Below are 24764 nucleotides of genomic sequence, written 5' to 3' on the forward strand. Positions count from 1 at the left end.
CAATTTAGTAACAGGAACTGAGGGTTAGAAATTCGGAAAATAGTGCTATCGTTGGATGCCGCAAAATTCGGCAAACAGTGACCAGCGGTAAATCCGGTCTTGCATGACTATTTGCGCACCGAAGCCGAATTCACTGATCTGGGCATGCGCAATTTTTAAAAAATTATTTCCCCCGCCCCCCCCCCAGCCATTCTGATTAGCTGTCGGGGTGCGCATGTGCATTACACCCAGGTCTCAATCTGACATTTTTCAGAGACAAGATGATGCAGGGTGATTATAGCAGGCAGAGGGCCAAGAAATTTAGTTCCGATGCAAATGAGGCACTGATCACAGATGGCCTACCCCTTGACCTAGGACTGTGACCCCTGGTTCTAGACTTCCCCGGCGTCAGGAGCATTCTTCCCGCATCTGTCCTGTCCAGTCCCGTCGGAATCTTGTGCGTTTCTATGAGATCCCCCCTCATCCTTCTAAACTCCAGTGAGTGGGGGCTCGGTTGATCCAGTGTCTCCTCGTGTGGCGGCCCGGCCATCCCTGAAATCGGTCTGGTGGGCCTTCGCTGCACTCCCTCGGTGGTAGGGATGTCCTTCCTCGGACTGGGAGACCAGGGCTGGGCACGGTGTTCCAGGTGGGGCCTCGCTGGGGCCCTGTGCAGCTGCATTGGGACCTCCCTGCTTCTATATTCGGGTCCCCTGGCTATGGAGGCCAGCATGCCATTTGCCGCCTTTACTGCCTACGTGCCCACTTTCGGTGGCTGGTGGGCCATGGCGCCCAGATCTCGTTGCGCCTCCCCTTTTCCTGTTCTGCCGCCATTCAGATAATATTCTGCCTTCATGTTATGAGAGGGGATCTCATAGAAACGTGTGGGGTTCTGGCGGGACTGGACGGGTTGGATGCAGGGGGAGTGTTCCCGGTGTTGGGGAGGTCCAGAACCAGGGGAGTTAGTCTGGGGATGGGGGGTGGACCATTTGGGACTGGGATGGGGAGAGGCTTCTTCACTCGGAGAGTTGTTGGCCTGTGGAATTCTCTGCCGCAGAGAGTTGTTGATGCCAGTTCATTGGATGTGTTCGGGAGGGAGTTAGATGGGGCCCTTGCGGCTGGGGGGATCGGGGGGTGTGGAGGGGAGCGGGAGGGGGGTGCTGAGGTGAATGATCGGCCATGATCTTGTTGAATGGTGGTGCGGGCTCAAGGGGCCGAATGGCCTACTCCTGCACCTATTTTCTATGTTTCTATTGAAAGTAGATGGGGGGGGTTTAATTGGAGGGGTCAAAGTAAATGCCCCCCAGCCGTTAGAAGGCGATTTTGGGCCTGTGTTGCTTTCCTCAGTAGATGACATTCCCAGGGACCACAAGCAGTGCATGAAAAGGTGGAATGACCATTGCAGTTTTGTGAGAGTAAGTCATATTTTTATTGATGCACTCCTTGATTACTTACATTTTAAATCTGGCACATGTTGCTGTAGGTAGGTTGCACCTCATTTGCCATGAATGATTGTTACACATTATTAAGACTGCTTTTTGACATCTTAAGAACAGAAGGAGTAGGAGTAGGAGTAGGCCATTTTGTCCCTCGAGCCTGCTCTGCCATTACGTAAGGTCATGGCTGATCTGATTATGGACTCCGCTCCACTTCCCTGCCCACTCCTCATAACCCTTTATTCCCTTTTTGCCCAAAAATCTGTCTATCTCCGCCTTAAATTTATTCAATGACCCAGCCTCCACAGCTCTCTGTGGCAGAGAATTCCATAGATTTACAACCCTCTGAGAAGAAATTCCTCCTCATCTCAGTTTTAAATGGGCAGCCCCTTATTTTGAGACTATGTCCCTTAGTTTTAGTTTCCCCCATGAATGGAAATATCCTCTCTGCATCACTTTGTCAAGCCCCCTCATTACCTTATGTTTCAATAAAAGATGTTTCTGCACATCGATGTCTTCCTCATGAGCCACATGCAACTATCGGGGCCATTAAACAGACAAGTATATTAAATGTACACCGTATGGTATAAGTGCTTTGATGGCTAAGAGCAGAAGTACGCTGGTAACCATTCTTGTCATTTTTACAGGAAAAGTCCCACAATTGCCGCGAGCAGCGACGCACAGACGGCAGTCCGCCCCAATCACATCCATTAACAGACCTGGAGGGAAGAGTGGCTGGTCTAATTGGTGCCTCCGGGAGGTCAACTACCCATGCGGGTGCTGAGCCTATGTTCGGAACCGAGGGTAAGTCCTGCAAAATCCCCGGGCTGGGTTGGGGCAATGTGATGCAGTGTCTCTCGACGACATATAATGCAGTAGTAGTGGTCCTTCAAATAAGCGTGCGCTATGTGACCTTACTCACGACGCCCTGCCCTGCTGTGTTAACCACTCGTCTGTTCTTTTCTATTTTGCAGATGACGTTTCTGGTGCGCGACATCCTCCTATGGAAGCCTCCACCACAGCCCATTATGTGTGAGTCGAAGAGGCAGATGAGGGCCATGCTGAGGACCCTCCATGGGAGGAACAAGATGATGAAGCTGTCATGGGTGGGGGTGGAGGGGGCGATGCAGTCACCACCTTTTTTTTTTAGCTGCAGCCACAAGTTCCTCAGAAGAAGCCACATTCACAGGCTTCATACCATCCGAGGCAGCGAGTCCAAGTCGTGTGCAGCAATGCACCCCCAGGGTTGAACCTCATATGTCGTCTCTTCGGAGGTTTAGTCAGCAAAGCCGGTCTGCTGAAAGACAGGCAGGCGCTTACCTGGATATGGTGGGACTGTCAAGGCAGAGCATCGAGCTCAGTCGAGAGCTCCTCCAGACCCTGAGTGGCATTTCCGGCAACATTGCAGCACTATCTGCGGACATGAAGGAGTTTTAAAAATAAGCTGCTCCCTGACATCGGAGACAGCTCGAGTCTGGAGCCAAAACAGATCCTGTCAAGGGGACAAAAGAAATAAAAAGTAATGAAATGATGATTTCACAAGGATGGAGGGTGGTAATTGGTTCCTCCATATTGTATCACTGGACAGGGAATGACTTTTATAGAAAGCTTAAAAAACCAATTGCTTCAATTATTGATTTTCTAATTTAACTTAATTTATAATTAATTGTATATATTTAATTTTGTTTATAATTATTTTACTGATTTTACTGTTGTATTATTTACAATGTAATTAAAACATTTTTTTGCCTGTGTCTATCTGCGAGCACATTTTGGCTGTTGCTTCAGACCCAAGCCTTTGACCTCTTTTACACTTCCTTCCGCTTTTTCTCTTTCTCTCCCTGGTCAATATCTAACGTGTTGTAAGACTGTTGTGAAGTGCCTTGGGATGTTTTACTACATTAAAGGCACTATATAAATAAATATTATTAAATGTTTTATAAATTTTTTTTGTTCACCTTAACCATTCTTTTGCAGAATAAGAGGGGGAATAGTCAACATGATGGGATAGAGTGGGCAGGCAACGGTGAAATGTGCCTTTCACTTTTCAAGCAAAGCGTTGAATTATGAGCTGCTGACCAAAGACTTTTGCAGTTGCGAAAGCTCCACGAGACCTCCCCTGTGGCGGGTGGCATGGGTTAATCACCAGGCTCGTCGTCGTCCTCCTCCACCCCTCTCCTGAGGTGGCCACTGCAGTCCCCAGTGGAAAATCCTGTCCCCTTATGATGGCAAAGTTGTGTAGCATGCAGCACACCACAATTAACTCAGTGACCAGTGAAGGGATATTGCAGGCTGCCTCCAGAGTGGTCCAGGTATCGGAAGCACTGCTTGAGCACTCCAATTGTCTTTTCGACAATGTTGCGTGTGGCTATATGGCTGTCATTATAGCGATGCTCGGCTTCTGTCTGAGGGTTCCGAAGTGGGGTCATGAGCCAGGTGGCAAGGCCGCAACCTTTATCCCCCAGCATCCAGCTCTGGCCTTATGACTGACGCTCAACAGGTATGAGACACTGCTCTCACGTAAGATGAAAGCATCATGAATGCTCCCTGGAAACTGGGCATTTAGTGCCATGATGCGCTGAGTATGGTCGCAAACGATCTGTACGTTCAGGGAGTGGAATCTTGGTTTTGGTAAACCTCTGGATCCTCTAAAGGTGCTCGCAGGGCAATGTGCATACAGTCAACGGCAGCCTGAACCTTGGAGAAGCCCTCTCATTCTGTGCCTCCTTGGTCATTGGGAACTTTATAAAAGTCCATCCTGCATGAGTAAAATGAAGTAGTCATCTGGTGAATGCTGCTATGTGTAGTGTACTGCGAGCTGGAGCTGATGCCTGAAAGGAGCTGAAGGCATAGAAGGCAAGTGCCGCAGTCACCTTTGCCTCAACGGGCAGTACAGTCCTGATGCTGCTGTAGGTCTGCCTTTATGACGTGGCATATCTCTGTGACCACCTCTTTAGGAACCACAGCCTTCGAATGCACTGTGCCTCAGACAGCTGCAGGTATGAGCACTGTTTGGGGGGGTAAGGCGACCTCCCCATACGTCTGAGAGCTCTTTGATTACGTTCAAAATGCTTTTGAATAAGCCGCCTTCCAGCTCGATGCTGCATAGAAAAAGCAGCCAGCAATAATGGCAGAGATATAGCCCCCATTCTTTTAAATAGCCTCAAATAGCCTTAAAGAACTATAAACTCTCAAAAATCTCAATGTTTAAAACAGCCTTCCCTCCAAATCCTTTTATGCATTGAACTTCTGCTCCATTTTTTTCAAGATGGCATTAGTGCCGGATGCCTTGTGGGTCCGACCTGGTAAAACTTGATTATTTTGGGCAGGCGGTAAAAATGGTTAACGGCGAATTTTCTGCCCACGGTAATAGCGGAGCGTTGCATGCTGATTGACGTCAGACGTTAATTTTTATCACCGGCACAAAACTAATCTTAATCGTAAGTCTACGGTGAAAAGGGTGTTGGTAAATGTGCTATATCAAAGCTGCTGACGGGTGATATTGAGCCAGCCTTGGGCACATGGCCTTTCCAGTGGGGAATGAGCGGGCGGGCTACATTCTGTATTAATTACAGAAGATGCATTCGGAGTGCATATTTGGGATGGAGGTTGCTTCACGGCAATGTTTCCTGCTGGAAGTGTATTGGGGGACAGCACTTCCACCTGCTGGTTAGACCCCAATCTGACCCTGTCTTCTATTCCTAGGTTAGGATTTTCGTATTCAGGAAGGGCTCTCAGCGTTATTATTGCTAACTGTTGGAACCTCACCTCTTGGGTATTGGAGGGAACAGTTGCTTGGTACTGAGGCCAAGAAGCCAACTAGTGGAATGGTCTGCACAGCAACTCAGTGCTGGACAACACCAGGCTAGCCAAGGTAATATACCGCTTTGCTGAACACCTGTTCAGTCCATAAGTGTGACCCTGAGCTTTAATTCTCCACTCCCACTCTGATATCTCCGTCCTTGGACTCCTGCACTGTTCCAGTGAAGCTCAACGCAAGCTCGAGGAATGGCACCTCATCTTTCATTTAGGCACTTTACAGCCTTCTGGACTCGATATAGAGTTCAACAATTTCAGACCATAACCTCTGGCCATCTTTGGCTCCCTTCCAACCCCATCTTATGTTTTTTTCTCTCTGTCCCTAATGGCAGCTGGTCATTACTCCGCTATTAACACCCTATCCAGATTAACCTTTCTCTAACTCCTGCCATTACCATTTCAATTCGGCCCATCATCCCTTTTGTCTCTGTAATCTCTCCTGCCTTTCACCCTATCACAAACCTTCCCATTTGTTCTTTCTTCCCCTCCCCCTTTCAGAATGTGTTCTTTTTGAACATTTGCCAGTTCTGACGAAGGGTTAACTTTGTTTTTCTCTCCACAGATGCTGCCTGACCCGCTGAGATTTCCAGCATTCTCTATTTTTATTTCAGATTCCAGCATCCGCAGTATTTTGCTTTTGTGCTAGTCAGTCGCACCTTCTCACAACACAATGAAAGATGCAGGCTTCACATTTGCATTTACCTTAGCCACGCTGGGCTAAACTCTATCTACAACTTACTAGACATGTGCGTGAGCTACAATGAGAACCTGTATGGAATAGTACCATTTGATCTGCTTTCCTGCTGATCATCACCCAAGCAGAGCCAGAGGCCAGTTCCAGTGGCCTGGCAAGTGAAAATGTGCGATGATGCTGTCTCTCTGATCAGTACCATGTTTGTCTTCCTGCCAACCCCCTCAGATGCCTGCTCATGTGGCAGAAAATAGCCAGGGCCTTGGCTACCAGTTGACCCCGCTGTACTTTGTCATCTTCCTCTTCCTCCACCAAGGCATTAATCAGTCCTTAGCAAAATGGTGCCGTGTGCAGCAAATCACAACATGCTGCGATGCCCTGGCTGGATTGTACTGGGGCTCTTAGGCTTCTATTGGATCCAAACAACTGTTAAAAGATCATTGTGGGAAATCTTTGTGCTGAGCAGAGCTCCACTCAGTCCTTTGGTTCTACATACAACCTAGCAAGCGGTCCTTTTAAAGGGACTCCCTGGAGGCTGACATCAAAAAGGTAAGTGGCATTTTTTAAACTTGCCTTTCCGTGGAAACGGACTAGCAGTACTGCTCTTCCCGGTGCACTCCTGAAGACTGCTGCCAGCGCACTCTTGGGTTCCCTACCCTGTTCTCCTTTCTCTTACCCCCGCCCTCACCACCTCCACCGACTCACCACTTAACTGGAGGCATCAGGAGCTTGCTGCACTTACTAAAATGGGGCCTGAGGATCAATATTTGTTTGGGTGCAGAGATCGTTCCCTCTGCTCAAGTCATTCTGGCCTAGTGGTACTAATGAATTTCTACACCTGTTTTTTTTCCCCCCTTCCTCCTTTCCCTGGTTCTGTTCCTTAATTGCTATCTATCTATAATATCTTTCAGTTCTGAGGAAGGGTTTGTACCATAAATGTTAACTGGCTTGTGTTTTCTCAACAGATGGTGCCTAGCCTGCTATGTCTCTCTAGCATCTTCTGTTCTTGTTTCAGAACAAAGTGTTACCAGCTGAAGAAAGAATAGACTTCTGCCATCAATGGTAAAAGATGCGTTTGCTGAGCCTCTAGTTGGATCTAAAGCAATGTACAAAGCCCTGTTTTGACAGTCGACAGAGAATGCCTCCATGCATCTGCTGTAAATGCAGGAGATCCTGTCTAATCCTGAGTTTGCACATTATATCCACCATTATTCAGTATCTTTCTAGTCTGCCTCGAGTCCTGTATCAATGTCCAATTCCCTGATTATTTTCCTCCGATTGATGAAACAAAGCCGAGAGCAAATTCAGCTCGGCATTAAACATTGAAAAGCAAAGATGATTGTGTTTATTGTGAAGACACTGCTGACTTGGGCACAGAATGAACAATAGTTCAACATGAGGGAACAGGGAAGCTAGGATCAGATGATGGATCCATGTACGTATACCCGGGGGCTGTCCTGTCAGGGAGAGGCATGACTACTCTGGGCCCTGTCTGATTGGTAATACAACACAACTCGAGCCTGTCCGCTTTAATTCACGAGAGTGTCCGAGGTCCTGTGTGGTTGAATCTCCTGTTGATCTAGTTGCTTTCCATTCAGGGCCTGGATAACATTTCCATTAGATCTAGAATTTCAATTGTCAAATATTTGATAAAGCTACTATATGCAATTATTTCTGGGATGGTATTTAAAAGAGATTCACAATAGTCTACAGGTGTTGCCATTGTTTCTAAACTCATCAGTTGAATGCAAAAGCCATTACACCTTTCCTACCTACGGTATTAATAAGGTTTGAATTTTATTTTGAGGCAGAGTCTGCTGAAGTGTATTCTGTTCTGAGATTCCTGGGCCATTGGAACCGATTCTGTGGGAGGTGGGACCAGTACAAACTGGACGGTCTGCACCTGGGCAGGACCGGAACCAATGTCCTAGGGGCAGTGGTTGCTAGTGCTGTTGGGGAGGAGTTAAACTAATATGGCAGGGGGATGGGAACCAATGCAGGGAGACAGAGGGAAACAAAATGGAGACAGAAAGGAGATGAGTAAAAGTGGAGGGCAGAGAAACCCAAGGCAAAAAACAAAATGGGCCACTACAGCAAAATTCTAAAGGGTCAAAGTGTAATAAAAAGGCAAGCCTGAAAGCTCGGTGCCTCAATGCGAGGAATATTCGGAATCCAGGAGAGGGCTTTGAGCTAGTTAAGAGTGGGCGACAGCTCAGATGAACAAGAAAGAATGCAAAAGGCAGGAGGCAACAGAGCAGAGCAGCACTGGGGTAAGTGTAAATCACAAGGTGATAGGAAGGGACAATATGTATGAATATAAAGGGGCTGCAGGAGGGGTCAAAACTAAAAATCATGGTTTAAAAACTAGTATTAAACACGCTACCTAAACGCACGCAGCATTCGAAATAAAGTAAATGAGTTGACAGCACAAATCATTAAAAATGGGTATGATTTGGTGGCCATTACAGAAACTTGGTTGCAGGGTGGCCAAGACTGGGAATTAAACATACAGGGGTATCTGACAATTTGGAAAGATAGACAAGAAGGGAAAGGAGGTGGGGTAGTTTTGTTAATAAAGGATGATATCAGGGCAGTTGTGAGACGATATTGGCTCGAATGAACAAAATGTTGAATCATTGTGAGTGGAGATTAGAGATAGTAAGGGGAAAAAGTCACTGGTGGACGTAGTTTATAGGCCCCCAAATAATAACTTCATGGTGGGGCGGACAATAATCAAGGGAATAATGGAGGCATGTGAAAAAGGAACGGCAGTAATCATGGGGAAATTTAACCTACATATCGATTGGTCAAATCCAATCGCACAGGGTAGCCTTGAGGAGGAATTCATAGAATGCATACGGGATTGTTTCTTAGAACAGTATGTTACAGAACCTACAAGGGAGCAAGCTATCTTAGATCTGGTCCTGTGTAATGAGAAAGGAATAATAAACAATCTCCTCGTAAAAGATCCTCTCGGAATGAGTGATCACAGTATGGTTGAATTTGTAATACAGATTGAGGGTGAGGAAGTAGTGTCTCAAACAAGCATACGATGCTTAAACAAAGGGGACTACAGTGGGATGAGGGCAGAGTTGGCTAAAGTAGACTGGGAACACAGACTAAACGGTGGCACAATTGAGGAACAGTGGAGGACTTTTAAGGAGCTCTTTCATAGTGCTCAACAAAAATATATTCCAGTGAAAAAGAAGGGCGGTAAGAGAAGGGATAACCAGCCATGGATAACCAAGGAAATAAAGGAGAGTATCAAATTAAAAACCAATGTGTATAAGGTGGCCAAGGTTAGTGGGAAACTAGAAGATTGGGAAAATTTTAAATGACAGCAAAGAATGACTAAGAAAGCAATAAAGAAAGGGAAGATAGATTACGAAAGTAAACTTGCGCAAAACATAAAAACAGATAGTAAAAGCTTTTACCGATATATAAAACGGAAAAGAGTGACTAAAGTAAATGTTGGTTCCTGAGAAGATGAGAAGGGGGATTTAATAATGGGAAATGCGGAAATGGCTGAGACCTTAAACAATTATTTTGCTTCAGTCTTCACAGTGGAAGACACAAAAACCATGCCAAAAATTGCTGGTCACGGGAATGAGGGAAGGGAGGTCCTTGAGACAATCACTATCACTAGGGGGATAGTGCTGGACAGGCGAATGGATCTCAAGGTAGACAAGTCCCCTGGTCCGGATAAATGCATCCCAGGGTATTAAAAGAGATGGCGGAAGTTATAACAGATGCATTCGTTATAATCTACCAAAATTCTCTGGACTCTGGGGAGGTACCAGCGGATTGGAAAGCAGCTAATGTAACGCCTCTGTTTAAAAAAGGGGGCAGACAAAAGGCAGGTAACTATAGGCTGGTTAGTTTAATATTTGTAGTGGGGAAAATGCTTGAAGCTATCATTAAGGAAGAAATAGCGGCACATCTAGATAGGAATAGTGCAATCAAGCAGACGCAACATGGATTCATGAAGGGGAAATCATGTTTAACTAATTTACTGAAATTTTTTGAGGATATAACGAACATGGTGGATAGAGGTGTACCGATGGATGTGGTGTATTTAGATTTCCAAAAGGCATTCGATAAGGTGCCACACAAAAGGTTACTACAGAAGATAAAGGTACGCGGAGTCAGAGGAAATGTATTAGCATGCATAGAGAATTGGCTGGCTAACAGAAAGCAGAGAATCAGGATAAATGCGTCCTTTTCGGGTTGGATATCAGTGGTTAGTGGTGTGCCACAGGGATCGGTGCTGTGACCACAACTGTTTACAATATACATAAATGACCTGGAAGAGGGACAGAGTGTAGTGTAACAAAATTTGCAGATGACACAAAGATTAGTGGGAAAGTGGGTTGTATAGAGGACACAGAGAGGCTGCAAAGAGATTTAGATAGGTTAAGCGAATGGGCCAAGGTTTGGCAGATGGAATACAATGTCGGAAAATGTGAGGTCATCCACCTTGGGAAAAAAAAACAGTAAAAGGGAGAAATTACAACATGCTGCGGTGCAGAGGGACCTGGGGGTCCTTGTTCATGAAACTCGTTTTGGAGTTTATCTGCAAAACAAAAACATTAATCGGTGCCACCTGACCTGGATGACACACCAGACATTTACAAGGCCCTCTTTTTTTTGGGTTTTTTTTGTGTTCCTTGTTCATGAATCCCAAAAAGTTAGTTTGCAGGTGCAGCAGGTAATCAGGAAGGCGAATGGAATGTTGGCCTTCATTGCAAGAGAGATGGAGTACAAAAGCAGGGAGGTCCTGCTGCAACTGTACAGGGTAATGGTGAGGCCACACCTGGAGTACTATGTGCAGTTTTGGTCACCTTACTTAAGGAATGATATACTAGCTTTGGAGGGGGTACAGAGATGATTCACTAGGCTGATACCGGAGATGAGGGGGTTACCTTATGATGTTAGATTGAGTAGACTGGGTCTTTACTCGTTGGAATTCAGAAGGATGAGGGGTGATCTTATAGAAACACTTAAAATAATGAAAGGGATAGACAAGATAGAGGTAGAGAGGTTGTTTCCACTGATTGGGGAGACTAGAACTAGGGGGCACAGCCTCAAAATACGGGGGAGCCAATTTAAAACCGAGTTGAGAAGGAATTTCTTCTCCCAGAGGGTTGGGAATCTGTGGAATTCTCTGCCCAAGGAAGCAGTTGAGGCTAGCTCATTGAATGTATTCAAGTCACAGATAGATAGATTTTTAACCAATAAGGGAATTAAGGGTTATGGGGAACGGGCGGGTAAGTGGAGCTGAGTCCACAGCCAGATCAGCCATGATCTTGTTGAATGGCGGAGCAGGCTCGAGGGGCTAGATGGCCTACTCATGTTCCTAATTCTTATGTTCTTATTAAGTCAAGTGTAGAAATGTAATTTTAAGAATCATGCTGCTGGGCCTAGACAGCTTGCTAGTGCACCTTGATGAGTAGAGCAAAGAGTTTGTCAGGGCTTGTACATTTACATAGGTGTTGGTCACCTATTTGTGGGGTTGGACAATGTACGCACAGTGATCAAGGAGTATTGAGGGGACCCCACTGAGAAGTTGCTGAAGGATCACAATATATTATCAAAGACTTCCCTGACATGATTAACTCCTATGAATCAGATCTAAGAAAAAATGCTGTTCAGCTTCATTTTGCCTACCTGCAGAAGAACATTTCCTATCAACCCTGCTGCTTTGGCATTTGCTCCTGGCCAACAGCAGTGACGCCAGACCTCCTCCACCTGTGTCGGGACTGACGCAGGAGGGGTGGCCCTAAGGATCCAAGATGCTGATGTTACCAAGAGAAAATGGTTTGTTTGAAAGAGCATTTTGTAATCTTTTTTGTGTTCTTAAATATAGTTCTGTTGTAACTAGTTGTTTTTAGATCTTAAAGCATCCGGTCATTACTGTGCAATTTGCTATTAAATATTTTAATGCAACACCCACAACACAGAAATTAGAAACCGATTCTTCCCCTCAATCCACAAATTGCTCTGTTTATAACCATGCTTTTTGGACACACAAAATATATTTCCTGAAAGATGTTCTCATCTTTACAAAGATGTAATACACTGACTGCTGTGTAAAGACAAGTGAATTCTATGAGCAATTGACCTACTGTTGATGAATAGTACAGTGAAAGTTTGAAGGATCGTCTGAGTTTGTGTTGTTGGTACAGAGCTTGTGTGATGGATGTGCATATCAAGAATAAGAACATGGTTTTCTGTCTAAAAATTAATAGGCGCTAAGTTGCACTGGACATGTGCTCTTGCATGCCCTGATGCATGCTGTCATCTTCCACAGCTCTCCACTGGGAGCATGGATTCCTAAAATCTCCCCTTCTGTATTTCCCTTCCTGCACAGTTGTAATGCAGTGTGTAGCAGGCTCGAGGGGCCAAATGGCCTACTCCTGCTCCTAGTTCTTATGTTCATGTGCTCTGTCCCAGCTTATCTGACCTTCAGTACAGATGGAAAAGATCCAGGTGAGAAACTCCGGGGTGGGGGGCGGGTGGGGGGGGGTGGTAGTGGGTAGTGTCCTTCAGTAAGATCACCATTCAGTTAAGGGAACATTTAAACCCAATCCCATTTTTACGCTTCTCTCCTGAAGGGGTCCAACTCCACAGGCATTGCCAATTCTACCCTAGTGGCCAGTTGTCGAATCATATGACATCACAAGAAAGGAGGAAAGTGATTGAATTACCATGGAAAAACCAATCACAGGACAGAGTGAATTATTAAGACATAATTATTCTATATATTAATTTTGCTTTAATATAATTAATCTTGATTATACTATTGTAGAATCCCTATTATAGTATTTACCATGTAAATTGGATTTATATTTTTCTTCTTCCCCTGTGTCTTAACTTTCATACCCTCCTGCTGCCATCCCAGACTTGACTCCCTTTTAGACAAGCTTGTAGCTTCCCCCTGTGCCTCTCTTGGCATTCTCTGAAGGGCCCACTGTGGCACTCGTCGCTGTCACAAGCAGAAACCCCAATTGTCCCATCCTATTCTCTCACTGACCTTCCCGCCCAGCTTGCCCAGGCGGTGCTAACCTTGTCAATCTCTTCCCCGTCCAACTCATCCCTCCAAGCACTGACTATGTGTATGCTGGCAGTGGGTCAGCTGTCATGGATCCTCTCTGGATCTCCTTGCAGAACGTCCGTTCACTTGCTATCCATGACCTTATTGTGGATGACTGCATCGACATCATGGCATTAACGAAAACTTGACTGTGCGATAATGACACACTACCTTTATAATCAAAGCCTCTCCTCCTGACTGTACCTTCCACCACTTGCCCTACCCAGACTGCCGTGGTGGCGGTATAGCTCTCATCACCAAATCACACCTTAGTCTCTCCCCCTACTCCTCCGGCACTTTCTCTTTTGAACATCTCACTGTTATATATATATATATATATATAAACTTGTATTTACTCTGTACAGCCACCAGAAGGCTCATCCCCGGGAGTCCCAACGGATCCCATAATCCCTTGGGAGCACAGGTATTTAAGGAGGCTTCACAGGTTGGAGAGGCACTCTGGGGACCTGCAATAAAAGACTACGGTCACACTTTTGAGCTCACAGTGTTCAGTCTGACACTTTCTCCATACACAACACTCACCTTATTCCACACCTCTCAATTAAAATTCTCGTTCTCTAGTGCCCACCCAAGTATGATCATTTTATCACGGATATATCCTCACTGCTTTCCTTCCTCAGCTTATGCACCGAGCAACTTCTCATCCTTGTTGACTTCAACCTCCATCTCAATTCATCATGCTTTCTCTCCTCTGAGTTCACTACCCTCCTGCCCTCCCTCAATCTCTCCCTCCATGTTAATTCCTCAACCCATATTCAGGGCCACCCCCTTGACCTTGCAATCTCTTGTTGTCTCGCTATTCCAACCGTGTCAACTAAAGATAAGGCCATCTCTAACCATTTCCTTGTACCACTCTCGCCCCACATCCCCCTTCCCCAATCCAAATCTCCTTCCTCCCGAGAAAAAACTCTCCAAACTCTCACAACTGCACTTATCAACTCAAAACTGTCGGCTCTTTGGCGATCTTTTAACAATGACATTTCTGCAGCCACAGATCTGCTCAACTACACCCTCACCACCACCTTTGATGCCCTAGTCCCTATTAAAAAGATTACTCTCTCCCATGCTGGCCATTCCCCCTGGTACAGCCCTCATCTTCACTCCCAAATCCAAAGGGCGCGGACTTGAACGGATGTGACGGACAACTGGTTGAGCCATTCACTGCCAGATCTGGCTCAACATGTAAAACATCGGCTCCTACTCTTGTCTACAAAAACTGCTCACTATTCCAGGCTCATTCTGGAATGCAAAAATAACCCCGGTTACTATTCTCTACTGCTGTTTTCCTAATCCTCTGTCTCCATCTCACTCGCCTCCAACAAATGTGAGGAGCTCATGGACTTCTTTGTCTCAAAGATTGAGACCATCCAATCAGCTGCCTCTACGAGTTTCCTTCCTTCACCTAGCCCACCGGGCCAAACTTCATCTGAGGCTTCATCTGCCCTAGCCCTGAATTCACATCTTTCTCTAGTTTCCCTTTGATCTTCCCTCTTGACCTCTCCACACCATGAGACCCACTTCCTGCTCCCTTGACCCTATTCCCACTAAACTGCTGACCACCCAACTTCCTTTTTTACCTCCCATGTTACCTCTCAGGTACTGTTCCCCTCTCCTTCAAATCTGCTGTCATCACCCCTCTCAAAAAAACAACCCCTTGACCCCACTGTGCTTGCTAGCTATCATCCCATCTCCAACCTCCCTTTCCTGTCCAAAGTACTTGAGCGTGTTGTCGCCTCCCAAATCCGTGCCCATCTTTCCCTGAATTCAATGTCTGAATCCCTTCAATCTGGTTTTCACCCCTGCCACAGTACCAAAACGGCTCTCATCAAAGTCACAAATGACATCCTAAGTGACTGTGATAAAGGTAAACTATCCCTCCTCGTTCTCCTGGACCTGTCTGCAGCCTTTGTTACAGTTGACCACTCCATCCTCGTCCATCGACTGCACTCTTCCATTAGCTATCTAATTGTAGTCAGAAAATCACCTGCAACATTACCTCTGGTGTCCCCCAAGGATCTGTCCTTGGCCCCCTCCTATTTCTCGCCTTGGCGATATCATCCGAAAACACAGAGTCAGTTTCTGCATGTACGCTGATGACACCCAGCTCTACCTCTCCTCCACTTTTATCAAACCCTGCTTTGTATCTAAATTGTCAGACTGCTGTCCGACATCCAGTACTGGATGAGCAGACATTTTCTCCAATATTGTGAAGACTGAAGCCATTACCTTTGGTCCCTGCCACAAACTGCATTCCCTAACCACTGACTCCATCCCTCTCCCTAGCATCTATCTGAGGGTGAACAAGACTGTTCGCAACCTAGGTGTCATATTTGACCCTGAAATGAGCTTCCGGCCACATATCCACAGCATAACTGAATCTGCCTTTTTCCACCTCCGTAACATTGCTTGCCTCTGCCCCTGCCTCAGCTCTTCCGCTGCTGAAACCCTCATTCATGCCTTTGTTACCTCTAGACTTGACTCCTCCAACTCACTCCTAGCTTGCCTCCCACATTCTACACTACGCAAACCTGAGGTCATCAAAAACTCGGCAGCCCGTGTACTAACTCATACCAAGTCACGATCACCCCTACAAGATGGCAGAATTTGAGGAGTGCAGACAGCGCAGGGCGGGGGGGGGGGGTGTGGATTGTGAGATAGGGAGGGGTGAGGCCATGGAGGGATTTGTAAACAAGGATGAGAATTTTGAAATCAAGGTGTTGCTTAACAGGCACAGCTGAAGTTATCTGGGTTCAAGTGCGGGCAGATTTAATTATCGGTAATTGTTCTAGGCCCCCAGGTCAGACACTTGAACATGATGACTTATGGAAACAAATCATTGATGCTTTTAATATAAAATGATACCTTTGTCTGGTGTGTGATTTTAATTTTCCTGACATTCAGTGGTATAATGGTTTACCTGCTGTTGTGGTAGGAAGTGCAGCTGAAAGATTTATTGAAAATAAACAAGACTCTTTCCTCCCTCAACATATTAATGAAATCACTCAGGATAATCATATATTGGATCTGGTGTTAGTAGTGAGCCTGACCTCGTATCAGGCCTCCATGTGGGGAACATCTGGGCAACAGTGATCACATTATACGGTCCCAATTGGCTAGCAGAACTAAAGGTACTGAGAACCTGCAACTTGTACCGGATTTCAGAAGAGCAAACTTCTCCAAAATGGCCGATGACTTGGAATGGGTAAATTGGCTAACTCTCCTCGGTGGTGATGCGAATATAAGTGAAAAGTTTTTAAGAACAAAATTAAAAATATAGAAAACAAACATGTACCCAAAATGAAAAGAAGGAAATTTGGTAAGAAAAAGCCAAGGTGGCTGACTGGCTATGTACAAAGACAAATAAGATGTAAACTGAAATGCTTCTATAAATTAAAGACATTTAATACTCAAAAGAAACAGGGTTGAATACAAGGAGCAACTAAAGAAAATGAAGGCTCCTATTAGATCAGCAAAAAGGCAAATGGAAAAAAGGATTGTAGACAAGTGTGGCAGTAATGGGAAGAGCTTTTTTAGTTAGGATGTGGGTCACTGAAGGGTGTTCAAGAACAGGTTACAAAGGACTCACTAAGTATGACTAGTTTGCATCAGTCTTCACCCTTGAAAATGATGCTCGAATATTAGAATTTAATAATACTAGTTTTGTTAGTAACATTAAAATAGATAAGCATATTGTATTAGAAAGAGTCCTCAGGGAGATGGGACATGTGCTGTGCGAGCCCCTCCAGGAGATGGGACATGTGCTGTGCAAGCTCCTCCAGGAGATGGGACATGTGCTGTGCAAGCTCCTCCAGGAGATGGGACATGTGCTGTGCAAGCTCCTCCAGGAGATGGGACATGTGCTATGTGAGGATCCTCCAGGAGATGGGACATGTGCTATGTGAGGATCCTCCAGGAGATGGGACATGTGCTATGCGAGGATCCTCTGGGAGATGGGACATGTGCTGTGCATGCTCCTCCAGGAGATGGGACATGTGCTGTGTGAGAGTCCTGTGGGAGATGGGAAATGTGCTGTGCAAGCTCCTCCAGGAGATGGGACATGTGCTATGTGAGGATCCTCCAGGAGATGGGACATGTGCTATGCGAGGATCCTCTGGGAGATGGGACATGTGCTGTGCAAGCTCCTCCAGGAGATGGGACATGTGCTGTGTGAGAGTCCTGTGGGAGATGGAACATGTGCTGTGCAAGCTCCTCCAGGAGATGGGACATGTGCTGTGCAAGCTCCTCCAGGAGATGGGAAATGTGCTGTGCAAGCTCCTCCAGGAGATGGGACATGTGCTGTGCAAGCTCCTCCAGGAGATGGGACATGTGCTATGTGAGGATCCTCCAGGAGATGGGACATGTGCTATGCGAGGATCCTCTGGGAGATGGGACATGTGCTGTGCATGCTCCTCCAGGAGATGGGACATGTGCTGTGTGAGAGTCCTGTGGGAGATGGGAAATGTGCTGTGCAAGCTCCTCCAGGAGATGGGACATGTTCTGTGCAAGCTCCTCCAGGAGATGGGACATGTGCTGTACAAGCCCCTCCGGGAGATGGGTCATGTGCTGCGTGAGAGTCCTGTGGGAGATGGGGCATGTGCTGTGTGAGCCCCTCTGGGAGATGGAACATGTGCTGTGCGAGCCCCTCGGGAGATAGGACATGTGCTGTGCGAGGGTCCTCTGGGAGATGGGGCATGTGCTGTGCGAGCCCCTCCAGGAAATGAGACATGTGCTGTGTGAGGGTCCTTCGGGAGATGGGGCATGTGCTGTGTGAGCCCCTCCGGGAGATGGGACATGTGCTGTGTGAGCCCCTCCGGGAAATGGGACATGTGCCATGTGAGGGTCTTCCGGGAGATGGGACATGTGCTGTGTGAGGGTCCTCCGGGAGATGGGACATGTGCTGTGTGAGGGTCCTCCGGGAGATGGGACATGTGCTGTGTGAGGGTCCTCCGGGAGATGGGACATGTGCTGTGTGAGGGTCCTCCGGGAGATGGGACATGTGCTGTGTGAGGGTCCTCCGGGAGATGGGACATGTGCTGTACGAGCCCCTCCGGGAGATGGGATATGTGCTGTGTGAGCTCCTCCAGGAGATGGGACATGTGTTGTGTGAGGATCCTTCGGGAGATGGGACATGTGTTGTGTGAGGATCCTTCGGGAGATGGGACATGTGTTGTGTGAGGATCCTTCGGGAGATGGGACATGTGTTGTGTGAGGATCCTTCGGGAGATGGGACATTTGCTGTGTGAGGGTCCTTCGGGAGATGGGACATGTGCTGTGTGAGCCCCTCTGGGAGATGGGACATGTGCTGTGTGAGGATCCTCCGGGAGACGGGACATGTGCTGTGTGAGGGTCCTTCGGGAGATGGGACATGTGCTGTGCGAGGGTCCTCCGGGAGATGAGACATGTGCTGTGCGATCCCCTATCCTGTATGTTTAGTAGCTCAACTCTCTGGAATGGTTCCTACAGATTGGAAGGACGCTCATGTAGACCTAATTTTAAAAAAAGATGACAAGGCAGACCCGGGTAACTATAGGGCCATCAGTAATAGATAAGATGCTTGAAGGAATCATAAGGGATGCAATATATGAATACTTGGATCGGGAGGGACATATTCGGGACACCCAACATGGCTTCATAAAAAAGAGGTCATGGCTCACAAATTTTATTGTATTTTTTTTAAACTTACAAATTTAGTGGATGAGGGAAGCCCAGTGGACATTGTCTACTTAGATTTCCAAAAAGCTTTTGACAAGGTACATAAGAGGCTTCTCTATAAGATCGGAGCCTCTGGTATTAATGGAAATATATTGAGCTAGATTCAGAACTGGCTGACAGGACACAGGCAAAGAGCAGTTATAGATGGATTGGGATCTGTTTGGAGACCAGTCACCAGTGGTGTCCCACAGGGATCAGTGTTGGGACCGTTGCTATTTACTATTTTTGTTAATTTTGATGTTGGCGGCACAATTTGCAGATGATACCAAGATCTGTGCGGTGCTAGAACTGTAGAAGAGTCTTGTCTGATTCAGGCAGATCTTAATGTGTTGGGAGATTGGGCTCAAGACTGGAAAATGATGTATAACTTAGATAAGTGCAGTGATATGTGGGCAGGGCAAATGCTCAACATTCATACACCCTCCAGGGAAAGGCATTAAATTGGGGATAGAAAGAGATTTGGGCATTCTAGTGCATACATCCTTAAAGGTACATGAGCAAGGCCGTGCAGTGATAACGAGAGCAAATAGGGTGTTGGGTTTATCCATAGGACAATTGAGTATAGGATGAGGCGTACTGTCTGTCCTTGTACAAGACCTTAGTCAGGCCGCACTTGGAATACTGTGTCCAGTTTTGGTCTCCTCACACGGTGGGTGATATTGAGGCTCTGGAAAGGGTGCAGAAGAGGACCACTAGACTAATTCCAAGTCTCAAGCATCTTAGTTATCCAGATAGGTTAAAAGAGTTAGGACTCTTTACCTTACAGCAGCGTAGACTTAGGGGGATCTGATTGAGGTTTATAAGATAATGAAGGGAATGGACGGTGTTCCAGCTGGCAGTTTATTTCAATTAAATAGGTTAGGCAGGACCAGGGGGCACACATTTAAGTTATATAAGGCTAGATCTAGATTCGACGTTTAGGAGGTGGTTATTTTCTCAGAATAGTCGACCTCTGGAACAAGCTGTCCTCTCATGGCGGATGCAGGCTCACTGAATTCCTTCAAGCGAAAGCTGGATTTGTTTCTGGCTGCGGTGGAGATAACTTTTTACAGAAGGGTAGGTACTGCAGGGGATTTAATCGCCAGAATGATCTCCTGGACTAATTTCGATCGCCTAGATGGCTGAGAGGAATTTCCCAGAATTTTTTCCTCCAAATTGGCCTGGGGTTTTTTTTTCTTTCCCAGGAGATCGCATGGTTTGGGGTGGGGTGGAGTGTATGTTGTGATACACAAGGTATCGCAATTGTGTGGGACAGGCTCGATGGATCAGAGGTTTTTTACCTGTCCATCATTATTCATATATAAGTCTTTCTTTCAGACTCAACTGTTCCAATGTGCTTCTGGCCGGCCACCCACATGGCACCCTCCGTAAACTTCAGTTCGTCTAAAGCTCTGCTGACTGTATCCTAACTTGCACCAAGTCCCGTTTACCCATTACCCATTGTGCTCACTCACCTATATTGGCTTCAGGTTAAGCAATGCCTCAAATTCAAAATTCTCATCCTTATTTTCAAATCTCTCCATGGCCTCACCCTTCACTATCTCTGTAATCTCCTCCAGTCCCACAACCCCCGAGATGTCTGAGCTCCTCTAATTCTGCCCTCCTGAGCATCCCTGATTATAATCGCTCAACCATAGGTGGCCGTGCCTTCTGTTGCCTAGGCCCCAAGCTCTGGAACTCCCTCCCTAAACCTCTCTACATCTCTTTCCTCCTTCAAGACGCTCCTTAATACCTACCTCGTTGCACCTGCGCTAATTTCTACTTATGCAGCTCGGTGTCAAATTTTTATCGCATAATACTCCTGTGATGCACCTAGGGACATTTCACTACATTAAAGGCGCTATATAAATACTTGTTGTTGCTTGCTGACCTACATTGGCTCCTGGTCCGATAACACCTCAGTTTAAAAATTCTCACCCTTGTGTTCAAATCCCTCCATAGCCTCGCCCCTCCCTATTTCTGAAACCCATAACCCTCTCTGTTTCTCGAATTCTTGCCTCTTGCACATCCCCAAGTTCATTGTTTGTCTAGTTTTTAAGCTCTGAAACTCCCTCTTCCACCCCGCCACCAAAGCTTCTGTAAGACGCTGCTTAATATCTTCCTCTTTGACCAATACCTGTCCTAATACCTCATTATGTGGCTTGGTGTCAAATTTTTGTCTGATAATGCTCCCGTGTAGTTCCTTGGGATGTTTTACCATGTTAATTCCACTATATAAATGTGACTTTGAGTCTATTATAATGCTTTGATTTTGCACTTGCAAGTCATGCAAAGCAGGTTAGTGACAATAGGGAAGCTCAGGACCATACTGAGGCATGCTGTAAATTCCAGCAGATTGTTATGTTGGGTTAATTGTGTAGTATTTGTGTGCTAGAGTTGATTTTGGGCATGGATGAGATCAGTAACTTTCATAGTCGGCTGATCCTTTGGAACTTCTCCAGTTGGACTGAGGATTTGGAATCTCACTTCCAAGTTCTTTGTCCTCGAGCAGTGCTTTCACCCACTTTGAAAGGAATGGCATTTATTACTTTTCTTCGTTGATTGATTTTCAAATTAGTCGGCACGAATGTAATCTCACCGGGCTGTCTGCCTTCGAGCATCAGTCCATCGAGCGGCGGCCCAACTTGGAGTATTGTGTCCAATTCTGGGCACCACACTTTTGGAAGGCCTTAGAGAAGTTTCAGAAAAGATTTACAGGAATTATTCCAGAAATGAGGGACTTCAGTTACGTGGATAGACTGGAGAAGCTGGGGTTGTTCTCCTTGGAGCAGAGAAGGTTGAGAGGAGATTTGATCGAGGTGTTCAAAATCATGAGGGGTCTGGACAGTGTAGATAGAGAGAAACTGTTCCCATTGGTGGAAGGGTCGAAAACCAGAGGACACAGATTTAAGGTGATTGGCAGAAGAACCAAAGGCGATGTTTAAAAAAAAAAGCTTTTTACAGAGCAAGTGGTTAGGATCTGGAATGCTCGGCCTGAGAGGGTGGCGGAGGCAGACTCAATCTTATCTTTCAAAAGGGAGTTGGATAAGTACCTGAAGGGAAAAGAATTGCAGGACTACGGGGAAAGGGCGGGGGAGTGGGACTAGCTGAGAGTCGGCTCGGGCTGAATGGCCTTTTTTCGTGCTGTGATTCTATGAAGTTGAGTTAAAAAATCAAACCAAGCCTGAGGTTCATTTCTAGAGGGATAGAATTAAAAAGTAGAGAAGTTATGTTAAATATGTATAGAACCTCGGTCAGACCACACTTGGAGTACAGTGAACAGTTCTGGTCTCCATATTATAAAAAGGCATTGGAGAAGGTGCAAAAAAGATGCACAAGGATGCTACCAGAACTGAGAGGTTATACCTATCAGGAAAAATTGAACAGGCTGGGGCTCTTTTCTATAGAAAGGAGAAGGTTGATGGGTGGCCTAATAGAGGTCTTTAATGTCCTGAAGAGGTTTGGTAGGGTGGACATAAAGATGTGGGGTGACCAAAAGGGGTCATAAATAAAAGATAGTCACCAATAAATATTATAGAGGATTCAGGAGAAACTTCTTTATCCAAAGAGTGGTAAGAATGTGGAACTTGCTACCACATGGAATAGTTGAAGCGAATAGCTTTGATGCATTTAAGGGGAAACTCGACAAACATCTGATAAAGAACTAGAAGCATAGTTCATTGGGATCAGGATTGGGAATCATGCTCAACTTAGGATCCCGGCTCCATTCTATGTATTACTGTTGTGTATTACAGTCTGAACCAGTATCATTTTAAACCCAGTGACAGGAAAACACATCTGAAAATAACCCTCCATTCCTTGCCACACTGGACTGTGACTGTGAGCAATATGCTCCAAGTTCCTCTTCAGTCTTTTTCTTTCCCAAAGTTTCGACAGCATGAATTAAGTCCCAAAATTCATTGCTTTAGTCCATTAGGTCACCTGTCTCTCTGTATCTAACAGCTGTTTTATCTCGCTTCAAACCCCAAGTACAGCAGCTCCAATAGCCTGGGGTTGGAGGTGTGTGGATGTGCCACTTGGTGTGGTGCTGAGTCAAGGGACAAGGATGGATCACAGGTACAGGGCCCAGTCTGTGCAGAACAAGTTGATCTCATCCTAGGGGCCCCGGTTGGGACACAGCGAATGAACTCTGAGCCCCGAGTTAGGAAGGGGAGAAATCAGCAGCCGCTCCCCTTCCTGATTGCTGATCAGTGGCTGTGCTGGAAAACACATGCGCACACATGTGTATATAGTGTGTGTGAATCATAGAATGATACATAAGAGCACAAGAAATAGGAGCAGGAGTAGGCCATTCGGCCCCTCGAGCCTGCTCCGCCTTTCAATAAGATCATGGCTGATCTGATCATGGACTCAGCTCCACTTCCCTGCCCGCTCCCCATAACCCTTTACTCCCTTATTGCTCAAAAATCTGTCTACGCCTTAAATATATTCAATGACCCAGTCTCCATAGCTCTCTGTGACAGAGAATTCCACAGATTTACAACCCTCTGAGAGAAGAAATTTCTCATCTCAGTTTTAAATGGGCGGACCCTTATTCTGAGACTATTTCTCTTAGTTTTAGTTTCCCCATGAGTGGAAATATCCTCTCTGCATCCACCTTGTTGAGCCCCCTCATTATCTTATAAGTTTCAATAAGATCACCTTTCATTCTTCTGAACTCCAATGTGTATAGGCCCAACCCACGCAATCTATCTTCATAAGTCAACCCCCTCATCTCCGGAATCAACCGAGTGGACCTTCTCTGAACTGCCTCCAAAGCAAGTATATCCTTCCTTAAATAAGGAGACCAAAACTGTACGCAGTACTCCAGGTGTGGCCTCACCAATACCCTGTACAGTTGTAGCAGGACTTCTCTGCTTTTATACTCTATCCCCCTTGCAATAAAGGCCAACATTCCATTTGCCTTCCTGATTACTTGCTGTACCTGCATACTAACTTTTTGCGTTTCATGCACAAGGACCCCCAGGTCTCGCTATACTGCAGCACTTTGCAACTTTTCTCCATTTAAATTATAATGTGCTTTTCTATTTTTTCTGCCAAAATGAATAACCTCAAATTTTCCCACATTATACTCCATCTGCCAATTTTTTGCCCACTCATTTAGCCTGTCTATATATCCCTTTGCAGATTTTTTTGTGTCCTCCTCACAATTTGCTTTCCCACCCATCTTTGTATCATCAGCAAACTTGGTTACATTACACTCAGTCCCTTCATCCAAGTCATTAATATAGATTGTAAATAGTTGAGGACCCAGCACCGATCCCTGTGGCACCCCACTAGTTACTGTTTGCCAACCGGAAAATGACCCATTTATCCCAACTCTCTGTTTTCTGTTAGTTAGCTAATCCTCTATCTATACTAATATATTACCCCCAAATCTGTGAACTTTTATCTTGTGCAGTAACCTTTTGTGTGGTACCTTATTGAATGCCTTCTGGAAATCCAAATACACCACATCCACTGGTTCCCCCTTATCCACCCTGCTCGTTACATCCTAAAGAACTCCAGCAAATTTGTCAAACATGATTTCCCTTTCATAAAACCATGCTGACTCTGCTTGATTGAATTATGCTTTTCCAAATGTCCCGCTACTGCTTCCTTAATAATGGACTCCAGCACTTTTCCAACGACAGATGTCAGGCTAACTGGTCTATAGTTTCCTGCTTTCTGTCTGTCTCCTTTTTAAAACAGGGGCGTTACATTTTCAGTTTTCTAATCTGCTGGGACCACCCCAGAATCCAAATATCGCACAGAACGAGTTCATTCGACCCATTGTTCCTGTACCAGCTCTTTGATAGAGCTATCTAAATGAATCCCACTCTCCCGCTCTTTCTCCATAGCCTTATAAGTTTTTCCCTTCCAGTATTTATCCAATTCTCTTTTGAATATTACTATTGAAACTATTTCCATCACCCTTTCAGGTAGTGCATTCCAGGTTACAACTCGCTGTGTAAAAAAAAATGTTTCCTCATGTCGCCTCTGGTTCTTTTGCCAATTGCTTTAAATCTGTCTCCTC

This window comes from Pristiophorus japonicus, chromosome 12 (assembly GCF_044704955.1).
Source record: "Pristiophorus japonicus isolate sPriJap1 chromosome 12, sPriJap1.hap1, whole genome shotgun sequence".
NCBI lineage: Eukaryota > Metazoa > Chordata > Chondrichthyes > Pristiophoridae > Pristiophorus > Pristiophorus japonicus.